Source organism: Hermetia illucens, chromosome 1, assembly GCF_905115235.1.
Source record: "Hermetia illucens chromosome 1, iHerIll2.2.curated.20191125, whole genome shotgun sequence".
Classification (NCBI taxonomy): domain Eukaryota; kingdom Metazoa; phylum Arthropoda; class Insecta; order Diptera; family Stratiomyidae; genus Hermetia; species Hermetia illucens.
Genome location: NC_051849.1, coordinates 135875406 through 135892050, shown reverse-complemented (window position 1 = coordinate 135892050; position 16645 = coordinate 135875406). Strand labels below are relative to the sequence as shown.

Below are 16645 nucleotides of genomic sequence, written 5' to 3'. Positions count from 1 at the left end.
ATACCTGGGCAAGAGAAACACTGTGCGTCTGCGAAGTTGCCAGCCGCACTTGGGGCAGGCAGGGTCGTGGGGGTACAAATAAAAGTATTTATTATCGCGGTTATTTGTAGGCAGATTTAAATCACATGAAAATAATTGAGATAAAAATAAAAATGACTTTTCTCCACTTTCCGTGAAGTTTGGTGCACTCTTATTATGATTAGCACTTTTTATCAGTTATTTTTGGTAGAACGTATCAAAGTGTATTGGCGGTTGTCGTGTATGTATTCCCCCGTCGCTATTCCGCCCTCTAACACCGAAATTAGGACAATGAATTGCACAGACACACCGAGCAGCAGCGACACCGGTTTCAATTTTCCCAGGTTTTCATGCCATCCACGCCTGTTTCCCGATCATTCATTCATTCCGCCCGGACAGCGTTCCTCCACTTTCAATCTGATTCGAATTCAGACGGAAAAATCTAGCGCGATCGCACGCCTCTACACACAAAAAATAGATGTGTACGAAAACCGCAAAGTGATTACGCAAGCGTCGACATTTTTATTCGCATAAATTCTCATAGCGAACGACAAAGCCACCGCCGATTCTGTTCCCTTCTATCACATATTATCTTCCGCCGGCCGAGTTTCGTTTTCCTTCCATTTCACACAATTTCAGGCAATCATTCGCTCCAATTTGCCATTATGTTTACATATTTGTGCACCTTTTCAATTCGCAAATTGACTCCTCATCCGAGTCGATCACTGTTCACCACTCCACCACTCCCATCGCACGGAGCCGCGGCGTCACCAATCCAAGCAGACGGCGTGAAGTGGTTCGAGGCACATTTCATGCCAATTTTCGCAATTCTTCCATTTGCAGGTAATTCACAAATTAGAGCACATACTCCAATCGAGATTTGGCCTCAGCACCACACATTTCCCAACCCACCACAAGAAGTATGTCGAGACGGAAAAAGTCGAGCAGCTTTTGGGGTCCAACGATCGCTGCTGCGGAGCGGCGAATTTCGTGGCTCGCAAAACCTAAATGCGTTGGCAAACATTCACGCTGGCCGTAATGTTACAAATGACACAGCACAATTGTTTGGTTTAATCCACATTTGGCAATAGAGACACAGGCTAGGACCGATCGCGGCGCCCCAAATCACCCGGGCCGGTGTGACTATTCTCGAACACGGGAATGCACTCAAGCCACCGAAATGTGCTGAATACGGAACAGTTTGATAACTCGATAAGAATCAAATTCCAATCAAAGCCCCCGAAAGCTACACGCGCAACACGGACGCGTATCGGAAATACATCTCGCAATTAATGCTGGCGACGAGCTACTAACGAGCAACAATTCTGCCCCGTCTCCGGCCATTTGATAGTCTTTAGCATGCTCGCAAAACAATCAAAGTGTGTACAATATTTACGTTTGCACACCACAAAAGATACAAGATCGTCGACATAGCCGCAGCCGTCGACGTCGTCATTGAAACCACACATTTTTCACTTTTATTTTCCCAGATCAAAATAAGCAGCACATTGAGCTTCAAGCCAGTGCCAAGTCAACACAATCAGGGGAGCTCCATGCTCTCCCATCAACGGGGCAGCCAGTGTTACAGCCCACAGTTTGCTATAAGTAGCAAATTAAGCCTGGTTGTTAGAAGCAACCAGTAATCGACGACATCGTACTGAATAACATCTAAACTCTTCATATGTAGGGATGTGCAGGAATTTGCAGTATTCAAATTGAAAGCACCTTCTTGGGATGGAAGTTCATAAGAGCAGGTGGCCCACATGGCGCTTGCACTCCGATTTTTATTAAGAGGCAAAACCTTACTGTTTGCACAGACAGGGTCACGTAAAGCAGGAGTACTTCGAAAGTTAGCAAATGAAAGAAGCTCAGACAACTTAGCCACGTTTTTGCTCCTCCGAAGGGCAAAGGTAAGGTGAGGAAGCGTCTGATGCCGTTCCTCTCACGACAAAACCATCAGCAATTTGAGAATTTTGTATTTAGGTTTAACGGATACCCGAAAGACGAAAGAATTTTAATCTCCAACTTCGTAAAACCCAAGCTTGTACTCGATGCAGCAACTCTCCTGTCCTCTTCTAAACTCTTAGTAGCAATCAATATCTAAAAAATCTTAATCCAATCTTTGCCCAGTGGTACGTGAAACTTCATAATAAAAATATTGAAATTTTCAGTTAAAAATTCTGATTTAGAAATAAAAAATTCTCAAAATGGTTTGAAAAATTCTGAATTTGACTTACAAAACGTATAATTTAACTTGTATGTACTGATATGAAGTAATTAAAATCTATGTACGTCCCACTCATTAACAATACCGCTTTTCTTGCAATTGATTCATGGCAGGCATACGGTAATGGTATCGGAAGTCCATACCCACTTTCGAGACCGTTATGGTCTTGAATGAAGTTCTCTAACACACTTCAAGGCTCAGATTCAATTGGATTGTCGCGCAAACAATTATACTACTTTGGACGTTTTGGCCAAAATGTGTATTTTTATAGATTTCTAGTCCACTGAGTACAGGAAAAATATTCAAAATAATCCATCAGGCCTAGTTTAAAAAAATGAAAAACAAAAATTACCTAAAACATAAAATTAAAAAAAAAAATATTGATTCTACCCTCTTTCTTGCGATTTTTTTATGTTTTTAAGGTTTAAAGGGGGCGAACTTTTTATCTTGATTACTCAGTGAGAATCCAAAATAATGGAGACATCCCAATAATGGTCTTTTTTAGCGCAACGGTAACAAAAATAATAAGAATTTAATCAACACATTCTATAAGACAATTCATCAAAAATAACCATTTGAGACCACAAAAAGGCAGTTCTTCCCATATTAAATAAGTGGCGTTATAGAATTTTTCCAATCACCACATTTCAACAGTAGGAGTTAGTATAATAAGAGAAAGGTGTTTCGGCAAAAGTATAAACAAAATTAAAATGTGTAAATCAGTGTTATTATTATATTATAGCCAGAATCGGGATTCGAGCTCGAAATCGTTCCATTAAACAAGTACCAAAAGATCATACACAAAATGGCAAATTATAATAGCTTTGACAAATTTGGGATAACACTTGTAATTTCGATGGGAGAAGTTCTCTTTGTAGGAAATAAACAAAACAGTTCAAATACGGTTGCTATCTGAGTATATCGATTTTGCATCGCACTTTTCCAAATTCGCATTTGTTGCCAATCAATCGCAGAACTAAGAAGGATAGCAAAGACAGGTGACAAATATTTTTTTTCTATAATCTATCCAGGTAGAATTCTATTCGGGAATTAAATTGTATTAGGTTTTTTAAATTGTTTTACTGCAAGAAAATATGTTGAATTCCGTGAACATTGTCACACTTTATTGCTACCTTAAGTTTCGAAGTAGCACAACGGCCCTCATGATCTCCTCTAAAAATTCGCAAGATGTATTAAGTTGAAGCATTTTTCTAAATTCCGTTCGGTAACACCATCTTTATATTTTCGCTATCTTCATTTGCACACTACACTATCAAAACTGGACCCCAACTTCGACTGGTTCGCTACATGTTGGTAAGTCGGTGTTAGTGCTCGAGAAGAGAGCTTCTCCCAACGACTAATTTACCGTGTCAACTGAGACCCCCAACTCGCCGCCATTTGTCCCATATCCAAGCCTAAGGTCTCGACTCTAGCCACTCAAGCTCTACAAGTTCAACTTGCTCATAAGTCGCCGACAGCGAAAACAAACTCCACACATCAATAAATACCGTATAAATCACAAATAATGAATAAAATCAAAACAAACTCGTGGAGGGAAAAAACCAGATCAAACAATCAGAGCGCAGGCTGGACTTTATGTTTCCAATTGAGAGTTGAACTCTGGGAGGCCAAAGGGGTTGAAGTCCTTAAAGTGGTGTTCAAAACTTTGCCACGATGTAGTCTTCACTAAATTGCATGCGGACGTAGGCCATGAAGGCATTTCAATCGGTCGGGAGAGGGGGAGGCACCGGAGTGAACACAATGTGCTCAGACATGTATACTAGCAGGTATGGAACGATCCTAGCCCGTTTACCTGAGCTCGGTCACTGTTCCGGACGTTCGAGCTTCATAAATCTTACAGAACTTCCACACTTGCATTCATGCTGTTCTGCTGTCGCAAATGGTAGTCATAAACAACTTGCTGGTAGTTGGCGAGGTAGTTTCTGCAAAAACGAATCATGGATAAGTGTTAAATAAATTATTGTGAGGGAAGTAGAGGTGATATTATTTATCGTATTATTTGCTCTGCACAGATAAATGCAAATATAAAAATTGACCTTCGAAAAGAATTGAGATTTGAAGGGAACTTGTGAGTTCATCAACTGGCTAATCCTGGCTTCTTAATGAAACAACTGGACTCATTTTCCCATACCTCCTTGGACCGGGAGAAAACATAGATTACTGGCATTGTACACAAGAAATGATTATAATGAAAATTTTGTGAAGGAAGACTAGTCTCTTTTCGCATGTCGTTCGACCACAGATTGATGTTAGCTTTAAGCAAGAGCACTTTTAGATCTTTGACAACATCACAAAGGCGGATCATGTGTAATGTGACTCAGAGCTTAACATAGGCATCAACCAAAGAATCTCTTCCTACGTCGTCCACTACTTATTGTAGTATTTCGACTCCTGTAATATCGTATCCGTCAGTGCAGATAGAAGACTGAGCAAGCTCTTTTAGATTGAGCAACGTAGCTCTTCTCTAGTTTCGTTCTCCTGCACTTTTCCCGAAATTACAAAAATCACCGTAAACGATAATTCAGAAGATACTCTTGTCCGTGTTCCTAAAAACAGATAAAATGTAGCATGTTACTGATCATCACAGCATATATAATAGTATTTCTAAGAGAGCCATGTCTTGCCTTATACTGCTCTGATGATAACAAATACTTTATTCGGAATTTCTACTCTACACAGGCATCCAAAATTATGCGGTCAAAAACCGTTCAAAATCAATGACAACAAGCAGGTGGACCAATAACCTTAACCCTGATGTCGTCGTTGGATGAGGAACGAAAATCAATCTGGTTTTTGAAAGGACTTCAGTTGGTCATGCACCATGAAGATCGCATGAAGTTCTGCCGGAAAATTGTCAACTCCGTCTGTTAAAACTATGACGATAGATAAGCAATCAGTTTCTAAACTATTTAATGGGACTGTCATGACACTTACTTTCACTTGTAAATACAGGGATTTACAAAATTGATATTTGTTGCCCCTTTTATTTGATATTGTAGCTTGTACAAATCTACAAAGCATTTCATACTTTTGTTGCTTAGTTTTTGAACTTCCATCATCAGCGTGATCAATTTTGCGAGTTTCTCGCGTAGAGTAAAGACGAGTGGTTTATAGCTGGATTCACTTTGTAACAAGGTGAAAAATTAAGAATATTACATAAATATAAAGGGAAGACGCACAAATAAATTCAAAACTAATCATTAAGGTGCTCGTTATCGTCGGTAGGCACGGGATAAAAGAACAAGACCTTAACCCACAATATTCGCAAGGAAATTGAAGATATGCTGGGCATTGTCAGATTCCAATGGAAGTTGGAATCTCGGTTGGCGTGGTAAGCTAAATCCATCTAAACATTTTCCATTCCCATGTAAAAAATAAGACAAACCGAAAGCGGATTCTAAATCAAGTCCTGGGGCAGGAGCTTGTAAGGGGTATAATAAGCGTTAAATACCGAAATGCAATAAAAATACGCAGAAGTTTCAACACATTGACAAACTGGAAATATTCTCAGAAACTGTTCGAAGAATAGTGGAGGGAAAATACAACCACATCACATATTAACTACTAATTTTTCGAGTCACTATATTTTCAAAATATGATATACCCAACAATGACATCCTCGCTTTTCTTGATAAGAACATCCACCAGTTTTATTGCCATTTAGAAGACCATGATTTCCACAAATAATGACTCCGCAAGTTTATATGTACGCCCTTTATGACGATCCAAGCTTTACCGAAGCGTACTGGACGCGATTTAGTTAATTTCTGTACACAAAACAAGTCAGAAATCGAAAGTGTGGCGTCTCAGGTATGAATCAGGTAGAAACACATTTATATACAAGCTACAGATGGAACCGTTGCTGTTTTATTTACCAAGCTATGCAATTAAATGTGACACTGCAGTTGCAGTTAATTTATACTAAAGAGGCCCTGCCTCTATATAGGATATCCACAAAACTTTCCGGGATTAGGCTCTATATTATGCCCTATATTTTTGCAATTCTACATTAAACTTAAGGTAAGTTCTCTGGAAACGAAAAAGCAAATGTGAAGCAAAGCACGTCAACTACACTTACATACCATAGTCGTCGGATCCTTTAATGTGCTTCAGCTGAACCCCGCAAATTTTCAAGAAGTTTGTCATCCTTCCCATCGTTCTGCGCCATTCATTTCTAAGGCGACCCAATCGTCGGCCATTTTGAGTTAGTGGTTTCCATTGGCAAACTCAGCAAATGAAAGCTTGAAGCTTCTGTGTAACAGAGGCAGTCACTTTCCATGTACTATTACCACATAGCAACACAGAGAGAACACTCGTATTAACCAATCCCAACTTGATTTTGGTGATAAATTAGTTGCATTTCTAGATTTTTGACAAAACATCGAAGGTGAATTTAGCGATATTAATCCGTCAAGCGACATCAAGTTCGGTGCCGCCGCCAGAAAAAATGTTTCCGAGATATGCAAACTGTTCACCGCCATCGATATTCTGTTCATTGATGCAAATAGGAGCAGCAACTGTATTGATCAGTCAGACTGAGAATCTCGACTTCATTGGTATTTACCTTCAGCCCTAATCTGCCTCCTTTTCTCTCCCATCGTCATTGCGCTACGATCTTTAGATGTTAACAACAACAATGTTCACTGTTACAACACTTCATTTTATTTTATTAAAAACAATGGAACTGCAATGCTTCAACAAAGGGTGAATTTCATAGAAACTTTTTACAGAATCCTTTCACTATATCCAACGACACAACTGAATGCCTGATCGAAGACGTCTCCTTCGCAATTTTTCCACGATCGGTGAAACCCCATAACGATCGCGGATATCCTCATTTCGGATGTGATCTAAACGTGTCACGTCACTAGTCCGTCACAACATCTTCGCCTTCATTACCGCAAGACGCCGTTCATTGTCTTTTATAGTCGGCCAACACTCAGAGCCGTAGAGAGCGACAGAGCGGACGACATTGCGGTCAATTTTAGATTTGAGACGTTCGTTGATACGTCGATCACAAAGAATACCAGTTGTGGAACGCCACTTCATCCAGGTTGCGTTAATGCGTGAAGCAATTTCATAACACAATTCTCCATTGGCTGATAGCGTTGACCCGAGGTATTTAAATCGCTTAGCTCTGGGCAGATCACTGCCGCTGACAGTGATCGTGCCTGTTTCATGGTGATCGGTCGTTAAAAATTCAGTTTTGTTTAGATTCAATCTGAGACCGTGTTGCATGAGGCGATCATCCCATTTTTGGACAAATTGCTGGAGATCACTTTTGCTATTATATGCTAGGATCTGCATAAAACAGTGTTTAGGGCGCTGGACATTGGATGTTCCGTGTGACGAGGAGTGGTGAGACGGCGCTTCCTTGATGAACACCAACGGAGACACGAAGCGGTTTTGATACACCCGCCATCGTGATAGAGCACTAAGTGTTGTCGTAAAGCATACCAGATCAGTTCGTTTGGCACACGATCAAACGCTTTCTCTAGATCCAGAAATGCAATGTAAAGAGGGCGATGCTACTCGTGGTGTTTTTCCATGAGTAACCGTGCAGCGTGTATTACGTCAGTAGTTCCAGAGTTCTTGACAAATCCGGTTTCATTCATGATGATTTCAACGATTTCGCGAATACGTCAAGAATGCGTTCAAAAATCTTCATGCTATGGAAAAGTAACCGGATCGGACGGTAATTTGAACATTCTGCTGGACTACTTTTCTTTTTCCATTTTGGAACAGTGGTACTTTCTTGCCAGTCAGATGGTGTTCTTCCTTCTTGAATAACCCGACTAAAGAATTCACTGAGTCACAGTGTTGGAGCCCAGCTCTTCGCTTGCCAGAGGTCAGAGCGATGTTGTCAGGTCCTGTGGCTTTCCGCGATTTCATTCGTTTTATTGCCTCCTCGACCTCAGTAGCGTTGACAGTTACGTCAACGGGCTTAACGTTAGTACCTGTCTCGTGGACTTAATCCCACAGTCTTAAGACACGGATTGATTTTGTGACCACAATCAGAGCCCCGCCGCAGCAAGCTACTATGGTACCAGTCTATACCGAGTGCATGGCTCAGTATTAATACTGGTGGATGCAAGACCTATCAAAATCTCTACCAACCTAAGGAGTACGGCACCCGTGTTGAAACGCAACACCACGCTTCACGAATTCAGGGGCTATTCTGGTTCCCATGGTACCAGTATACCCCTGGTAAGGTTTCGTGACTATTGCCACTTCAGATGAGTCCCCGTGCAGACTCGGGTCTGATCGCCCTAATTAGACCTTTGGAGCATTCGCCTACAGCATCACGCCCCAAGATGGAGGTTCTCCTCGGCCAATTGGTTTTCGGTCAGCGGACAGGGATGCCGCCCCGTCTTCCTCCCCGCCACCTCTGAGCACCAGTTGCGTTGACAGGTGGAATTGCTCCAAATGTCGGCAATGATTGTGAATCCATTCAAAAGCTCGTCAACTATGAGATCTCCACCAATGCCAAAGATGGTAAAGGATACGGTACAGGGAAGGTCAATAAAGGCCGAAAGTGAAGGCGCTTATAAAAGGGGTAACCCTGTCAGAGCTCATAGAGAGCAAAGTCCCGATGCGGAGGAATTATCTTTCACCCAGCTTGCGGCAAAAATAGTTGAGCTGTCCGAGTTTATCAAGGACAAGCAAGTTACCAGCAAAAAAGCGAAAGGAAAAGCAAAAGTGCGAAGTCGGTCAGATGCGATTGTTATCTTCAGTAAGGGCAGTCTGTCCTATGCGGAGATACTCAGAAAGGTCAAAGCTGATCCCAACCTAAAAGATCTGAGCGGAAATGTGAACACAATCCGAAGAACGCAGAAAGGGGATCTCATGTTCGAACTAAAAAGATCCAGTGTAGGCAAAACCGTCACGGTGGCATATGGGTCACAGATTCGACTGGTCGAGCGGCGATATGAGCTTGCGGTCGAGAGGCCATACAATGTATTACAAGTCAGGCAGCCAGTGGCTTCGACACTTTGACACTGTTTGAATTCGAGGAAATGCTTGATAATCTTGTTCTCGACGCAAGGGAACGAAGTCCAAAGCTGATTGTTGGTGATTTCAACGCTTGGGTCCTAGAGTGGGGTAACAGAGAATCAAATGCAAGGGGGCGCAGTTTATTAGAAGCCTTTGCGCAGATGGACATAGTTTTGGATAACGAAGGTGCCGTGAACACTTTTCAAAAAGGGGGGTCAGGTTCGGTTGGAGACTTGATCTTTGTCAGCTCTGCGCTGGAGCATCGTATGTCCTGGTGCGTCAGTGAGCACTACACCCACAGCGATCACCAGACAATCTTCTTTGAGGTATATGTCGAGCCACAGGGCAAAGGCCTATCATGCCGAAACCGAGAAAGATTTCAGGCTGGTCTGCAAAAGCGTTGGACGAGCAGACCTTCATAGAGGTGTGGTTAGATCAACCTGATAAAGCAGGCGCCTCTACGGAAAGAGCCGTGCATGTAGCCCAATGCATCGCCAAGGCACGCGATGCCGCGTGTAGAAGAAAGATTGAAAGAGTGAGCTGACTCCGCAACGTGATGTATTACCTTATGGCGCTTCCACGGGGCAGGGAGGGAGTCTGGGGTGGTTTTAGGGTGTTTTACATAAAACCTTAAAAAGCAATCAGTGGCTATTGAAAATCGTAAAATTGAACAACTGTGAGATGATATTACGTAAGGGAAAATGCGAAGAGGTGTTAGACGCTGAAAATAAGGTAGCGCCAAATATTTCCAAAGCATTCGCCGCGGATAGAAATCGGAAAAATCTACACTTAACAATGGAGCGGCAAAAGCTGATATTAATCCGTAAGTCGAACAAGCTAAGCTTGCGGTGTCGTTCTCCCATAATTGACTGATACCAGCAAGTGTTTTAAGAGTAAGAATTAAGTATTTTCCTTTGTTTTTAATGAGGATTCCATTGAACCAACTTTCCCAATATATATATACGAAGAACAACTGATTATGACTAATGGAAACCATCCAAAAGGGATGATAAATACCTGTTATTCCTTCTGCGCTTGTTAAAAATATTACCACCGTTTGACACTCCATTAGATGGGACTGACATTGCACTCTAAGCTTAACATCACACACTCCCACATGCCATGTTTAAGTCAAGATGATGCAGATCAGAAATACTGCTATGGGTAAATTATTTTTTCGCCAGGGGCGTTGGACCTTTATTCTCTTGGGATCAGAAACAGCAGAACGCAAATTACCAATTGTTTTACGGTGTATTTATTACTAATTCGTCTGCGTTTAAACGCTTTATGGTAGTACGAGTACACTGTAATGAATGGCGGTAACAAAAATTTGGAAATATTGATCAAGGATCGAATTATTATTCAGCGACTGCTGCACTTCATGTACAAAATCCTCAAATTTTTAACGTCGACTCCCCCACCTACTTCTTTTGGAGATCTCATCATGACCTCCTTACAGCGGTCGCCAGAGGACAACTTTCTCGAATATAATGGCGGTAAGCTCAATGTTAGTGCAGGTTCTAATAAATTAAACGTTGCGCCAAACAATATCGAGTTACCGAGTTTAGTATATATGATGGTTTTGAGTGTTGGCTGAATATAAAAGACAATGAACGGCGTCTTGCGGTAATGGAGACGAAGATGTTGCGTTGGACTAACGGCGTGGCACGCTTTGATCAAACCTATAATGAAGATATCCGCGATTGATATTGGTTGCACCGACCGTGGAAAAATTGCGAAAGAGGCGTCTTCGGTGGTATGGTTATGTAATTTGCGCTAACGAGAAATCACTCGCAAAAATTGGTCTGAATATCGAAGTCGATGGTAAGCCACCAAAAAGCCAGTCGAAACAAAGCCGAGCTGTTAGAGCAATATTATTAAAATCTATTAAATTTCTCCATAATTCTCGTATAATTTGAAGTAGTAGGTTAGCATGCCGCTAGGCTAGATAGGTTTACTTCCCTTGGGTGCATTGGTGGCCGAAATCAGTCGTTGAAACCACTTGCACGTTTTCGTTATCAAACAGGTTTTATAACGACTCTTCGGAACTTCATTAACAACTTGACTAGCGTCAGAGAGAAAAGCACTTTTGATTTTCAACTCACTGCTTATTAGTCATCGCTGGCGAACTATTCAAAACATATATCTTCCGGCCAGTAAGCTAGTCTTCCCATTACCCGTTATTCAAATCGATCATGAAAACACTATAAAAAGATAATCTCTTTCGAAGCTAATAAGAGCGACCATTTTGGACTGCTGAAGATGATGTGATCGAGATGATTAATCTTTTGTTGTCGATCAGTTAGGATCTGAATAAGCTTATGGCAGATTCTGAGCTCGAACACAAATCATGACGAGGCCACCCTAACGTTCAGATCACCAAACACAATCACAATGTCAACTTCATAAAACCTCTCCCTGAGTGCCTTCAATTGTCCAGAGCATAGTCTAGTTTTCTCCTCTATATCGGAAATAAGACAAGACGCTTCCCATTCTGGACGGAATCTCGTATCCAAATCCAATCTGGAACCAGTTCCAGGCGATGATGACGCATTTTTCAGAGGCCGTTAGCATTAGTATCGAAAATGCTGGCTTCCGACAAACTTGTCAGACTATATCATCATCATCATCAACGGCGCAACAACCGGTATCCGGTCTAGGCCTGCCTTAATAAGGAACTCCAGACACCCCGGTTTTGCGCCGAGGTCCACCAATTCGATACCCCTAAAAGCTGTCTGGCGTCCTGACCTACGCCATCGCTCCATCTCAGGCAAGGTCTGCCTTGTCTTTTTTTCCTACCATAGAGATTGCCCTTACAGACATTCCGGGCTGGATCATCCCCATCCATACGGGTTAAGTGACCCGCCCACTGTAACCTATTGAGCCGGATTTTATCCACAACTTGACGGTCATGGTATCGCTCTATATCATAGTGCCGCAAAAATGAGAGTAATACTTTCCAAAGCCCCATCATTGAAACTCGCTCAACTCCAGAATGTCCAGTTTGTGGTTCTCCAATTTTTGCTTCTATCGAAGAAAGCGAACCATTGTCGAGAAGTGTATGCATATTCAAAAAATCAATTCTAGTCCTTATACAGTAACTGAAGGTTGCAACTCTTGAGTGCATCTTAATTCCAATGCGTGGATAACGTTGCACTAGCAAAAAAAAAGTTAAGTTGCTGACTACCACTAATTATTTAATTGGTTGTATAGAGATTTCTAGACTCACTCTGACATATTTCCATACAAAAGGCAATACAGAAATTTATCACCTACTTAAGAATGTTAAATATATCTTGGAAATATTCAATTAATGTACACGCGTACGTGGCGGAAGATTACCATTTGGTGTCATCGTACCAGCTTCTTTGTAATTTGAGAGACACCCACAAGTTTATGTGCTAAATACTCCAATGGACTGTGACTTGCGACTTATGAGTGTGCGCAATTTAACCCGATGACGCACTTTATCCAACTCTTCGCAAGCTTCTTATTTATATCAACTGGCCAACTTATTCATATTTTGCGTAATTTCAGTCCCAGAATTCGTTTAGCGCAAACAGTAGTCACGTGTAGTATCTCATTACGGACAACGTATAAACTTCGGCACTTAAATTGTTATTGGCTGAAAGGGAATTTTCGAATGGATTTCATAATAGAGTGGACGGAGACAAAAAGTGTGAAATAAATGATCAGCTTATAGACGCGAACCTACAAAATCATGAAAGACAAGCGAATATATGCATAAGGGACTATTTTTTTCTTCTCAAGTCATATTTAATGTTGCTGCTAACAGTTCTTATATTTCATTGTAGATAAACTATAATCTCACAACAATCCCTTAGCGAGCAAATAATCACGAAACAGTGATATGATATGGCATGCAACTGAGAAGCGTTTAATATGCGAAGAGTAAATATGAAGAAATTTCGCCTAAAGGAATTTACTATCAAATATAAAAGAATCAAAGCTATCTCGGCTTATATTTTCATTACCTGTTTCCATTGACAAAGTTATGCTTGATGGTATTAATATCTTATCATTGAACTAGGAAAAAGTACTTTATAAGCAAGCTATACTTTTCCTTTGTTTTGAAAACTGTTTATTGTTATTAGGTCGCCTAATGTAAAAATATATATATATATATATTTCTGATTATGATAAAAGTTTTTTAATATTAATAATAACCGTTGGCGCAACAATCCATATTTGATCAGGGACATGAAATGTGTAAGAGCACTTCATTCAAGACCGTAACGGTACACTACAGTACACTGTAGGAGGCAATGTGGTCAGCACTGCGCTCGCCCGAGATTATTACACTTATTTGAGTCAGGTACTCATTCACAGCTGAGTCGACTGGTATCCGATGTCAAATCACAATACAAATCCCACTGCCACCAGTGAGACTTGAACCGCGACCTTGTGCTTTACATATGAGAAAATCATGAAACCATTCGTACCTAACATAGTCAGCTTACGGTACTATCATATCGTCTTTTAAGAAATTCCTTGCAATTGAAAAAATATCCATTTATAATAAATTTTATGTATAAGGTCTACAAATAAGTTCTGTCGATTTTCACAATAGATGGCGTAGCTTGTTTTTTATTCCATTGATCCGCATTTCTAAACATTCATCGGAAAGCTACTGTCAATAGGCACAAACGTCAGTATAAATTATTTAATTGAAGTGTAAACAACAATACTTTTTTCATCAAAGAAAATGGCCACTTTTGTACCAAATAATGTGTTTTTGCGGGGAGTTCTATTTCATTATTTCAATATGAAGAAAAAAGCAACCGAAAATCATCGCATTTTGGTGTTTATGGTGACCATGCTCTATCTGAACGAACGAGGTCAGAGGTGGTTTGGACAGTTTAAAAGTGGCAATTTTGACTTGGAACACGAAGAGCGCGCCGGATGGCCAACAATTTTTGAAGATGAAGAATTAGAAGCATTGCTCGACCAAGATCCATCGCAAACGGAAGAAGAACTTGGAAAAACACTTGGAGTCACTCAGCAAGCCATTTCCAACCGTTTAAAAGCAACGAGAATGATCCGAAAGGTCGGAAATTGGGTTCCGTATGAACTGAAGCCAAGAGACGTCGAACGCCGTTTTTTCACGTGCGAACATCTGCTCCAACGACGATGGCGATGAAAAGTGGATTCATTACGATAATCCCAAACGTCGGGCAACGTGGGGATACCCCGGTCATGCCTCATCATCGACGGCCAAAGCGAATATTCATGGTGAGAAGATCATGCTGTGTATATGGTGGGACCAGCTGGGTGTGGTATACTATGAGCTGCTAAAACCGAACGAAACGGCCACGGGCAAACTCTACCGACGTCAAATTATGCGTTTGAGCCGCGAACTCAAGACAAAACGGCCGCAATACCAGCAAAGGCATGATAAAGTTATTTTGCAACATGACAATGCTCGTCCACATGTTGCAACGAACGTTAAAACATATCTAGAAACGTTGAAATGGGAAGTCCTACCCCACCCGCTGTACTCTCCAGACATTGCTCCTTCTGATTACCATTTGTTCCGGTCGATGCAGCATGGCTTGGCTGACCAGCACTTCTCCAATTACGACGAACTCAAAAAATGGCTCGATGAGTGGATAGCGGCCAATTTTTGGCGCGATGGTATCTATGAATTGTCTGAAAGATGGAAGAAAGTTGTGGCTAGCGATGGGCAATACTTTGAAAAATGAATGTATAACCAATTTTTCACAATAAAGCTTCAAATTTGAAGAAAAACCGACAGAACTTATTTGTAGGCCTTCAAATCTGGGATTAAGTGATTGAGGGAGTGGGCAATTTTTGATTTTGTTAAGAACGCCAAGGTTCTTGACACTAGCCATGAAAAACGCTATAACCCTCTCACGGTAAAAGATAGAATGTCCATTCCATTAACCAATTTTCCTCATACAAGTGGTACTATCCACGATTAAAATTTATTCCATAATAAACGGCTAAAGCATACATAAGCTAATAAATTTAAGCTCCTTGCTCTTGAAAACTCTGGGAAAACTGACGCATATGTGGGAGAGGCTAAAGCTCTCCTGCGTCGCAAGTAGGATGATTATCAATCCTGAAAGTCTTGTGAGACAGCACAGCTAATATAAAAGATTGAGACCGCAACAGATAACAAAGGTATGGCTACCGTAATACTAATAAGTCAATGGTTCAGCCGCCAGGAAGCATGGTAGTACAAAGGACTATATGTAAGCTTGTACATCATTCCTCAAAATTTCAAGCCGAAACCCTCATTATTTTTTTGTAAATTTTGTTTTTTGTTAAGGCAAACCAGGAAATTTCATAAAAACAGCACAATTTTCATATCAATTGTATTAGCACATTTCTGTGACACTAGGTTTTTCCAGCTCCGCGGGGCTGGCAGCAAATTGCTCTCGGCAGGTTGTTCGTAGGCCGAGTAGAAGGAGAGGCAAGACCTGAGTCCAGGACGGATCATCGCGAGCCATAATGGCGGCTTTCATCGTCCGGTGCCAACACTCTAGCATCCCATTCGATTGCGGGCTGTAAGCCGTAGTTCGCTGGCGTTTGCCTAACTCCGAGAAAAGAGTGGACTCATTCACTTGCATTCCCTGGTCAGTGATGATCACTGCAGGGACCCACTCTCGACAGAGGACTTCGACACAAGATTGCGCCGTAATGTCCTTCAGAGGTATTGCCTCAGGCCACCACGTAAACCTGTCGATGATTGTAAGGCAATACTTGTAACCGTGCGAGCCTCGCAAAGGGCCTACGATATCGAGGTGCATGGTGGGGAACCGCTTGGTAGTGCGAGGAAATGTGCCGCCTTCTTTTCTTACATGCCTGGCATACGATGCACTCTCTGGCTCAGGAGTTGATGTCCTTGTTCATGAAGGGCCAGAAATATTTCTCGGTGACTAACCGATTTGTCGCCCTGATGCCTGGATGCGCTACGTCGTGAACCGTGTTGAACACTTCCTTGCGAAAGGTGGTGGTGGAGAAGTTCGAGCCGAAGATGGACAACTTCCGAAATTTATATTTGCGGTTGGATTTGTGGCACTGAAGTACTGCGTCATCTAAATGCGCCTTGGCGATAGCCGAGAAGGCAAGTGAGGCGGGGATGTTAATCTCGGAGACACGTGACAAAGCATCAGCAACTATGTTGTCCTTGCCGGACACGTGCTGTATGTCAGACGTGAACTGGCTTAAAAAGCTCAGGTGTCGAAGCCGACGAGGAGACGCTTTGTCGGGCTTTCGTTTCAAAGCATATGTGAGAGACTTATGGTCCGTGAACACTGTGAACGGCTTGCCTTGTAGGGAGAAGCGGAAGTACTTAATGCTCAAGTATGCGGCGAGCATAAGAGGGAGCGGGTGCCGGTG

The 16645-nt window shown here is 41.7% G+C and overlaps 1 protein-coding gene across 6 annotated transcripts in view; it reads right to left on the bottom strand.

Annotated features, from left to right (window-relative positions):
* The window catches only part of LOC119654665 (insulin receptor substrate 1-like), a 120408-nt gene that overhangs the window by 90173 nt on the left and 13590 nt on the right, over nucleotides 1-16645 (bottom strand). The window contains exon 1 of one of the 6 annotated variants that reach the window (XM_038060169.1): nucleotides 5-1370. The exons of the other annotated variants lie outside the window; for them this stretch is intronic. The gene's annotated coding sequence lies outside the window, so the exon portion shown is untranslated. Of the gene's footprint in view, nucleotides 1-4; nucleotides 1371-16645 lie in introns of those variants that run through there. 6 annotated transcript variants of the gene reach the window in all.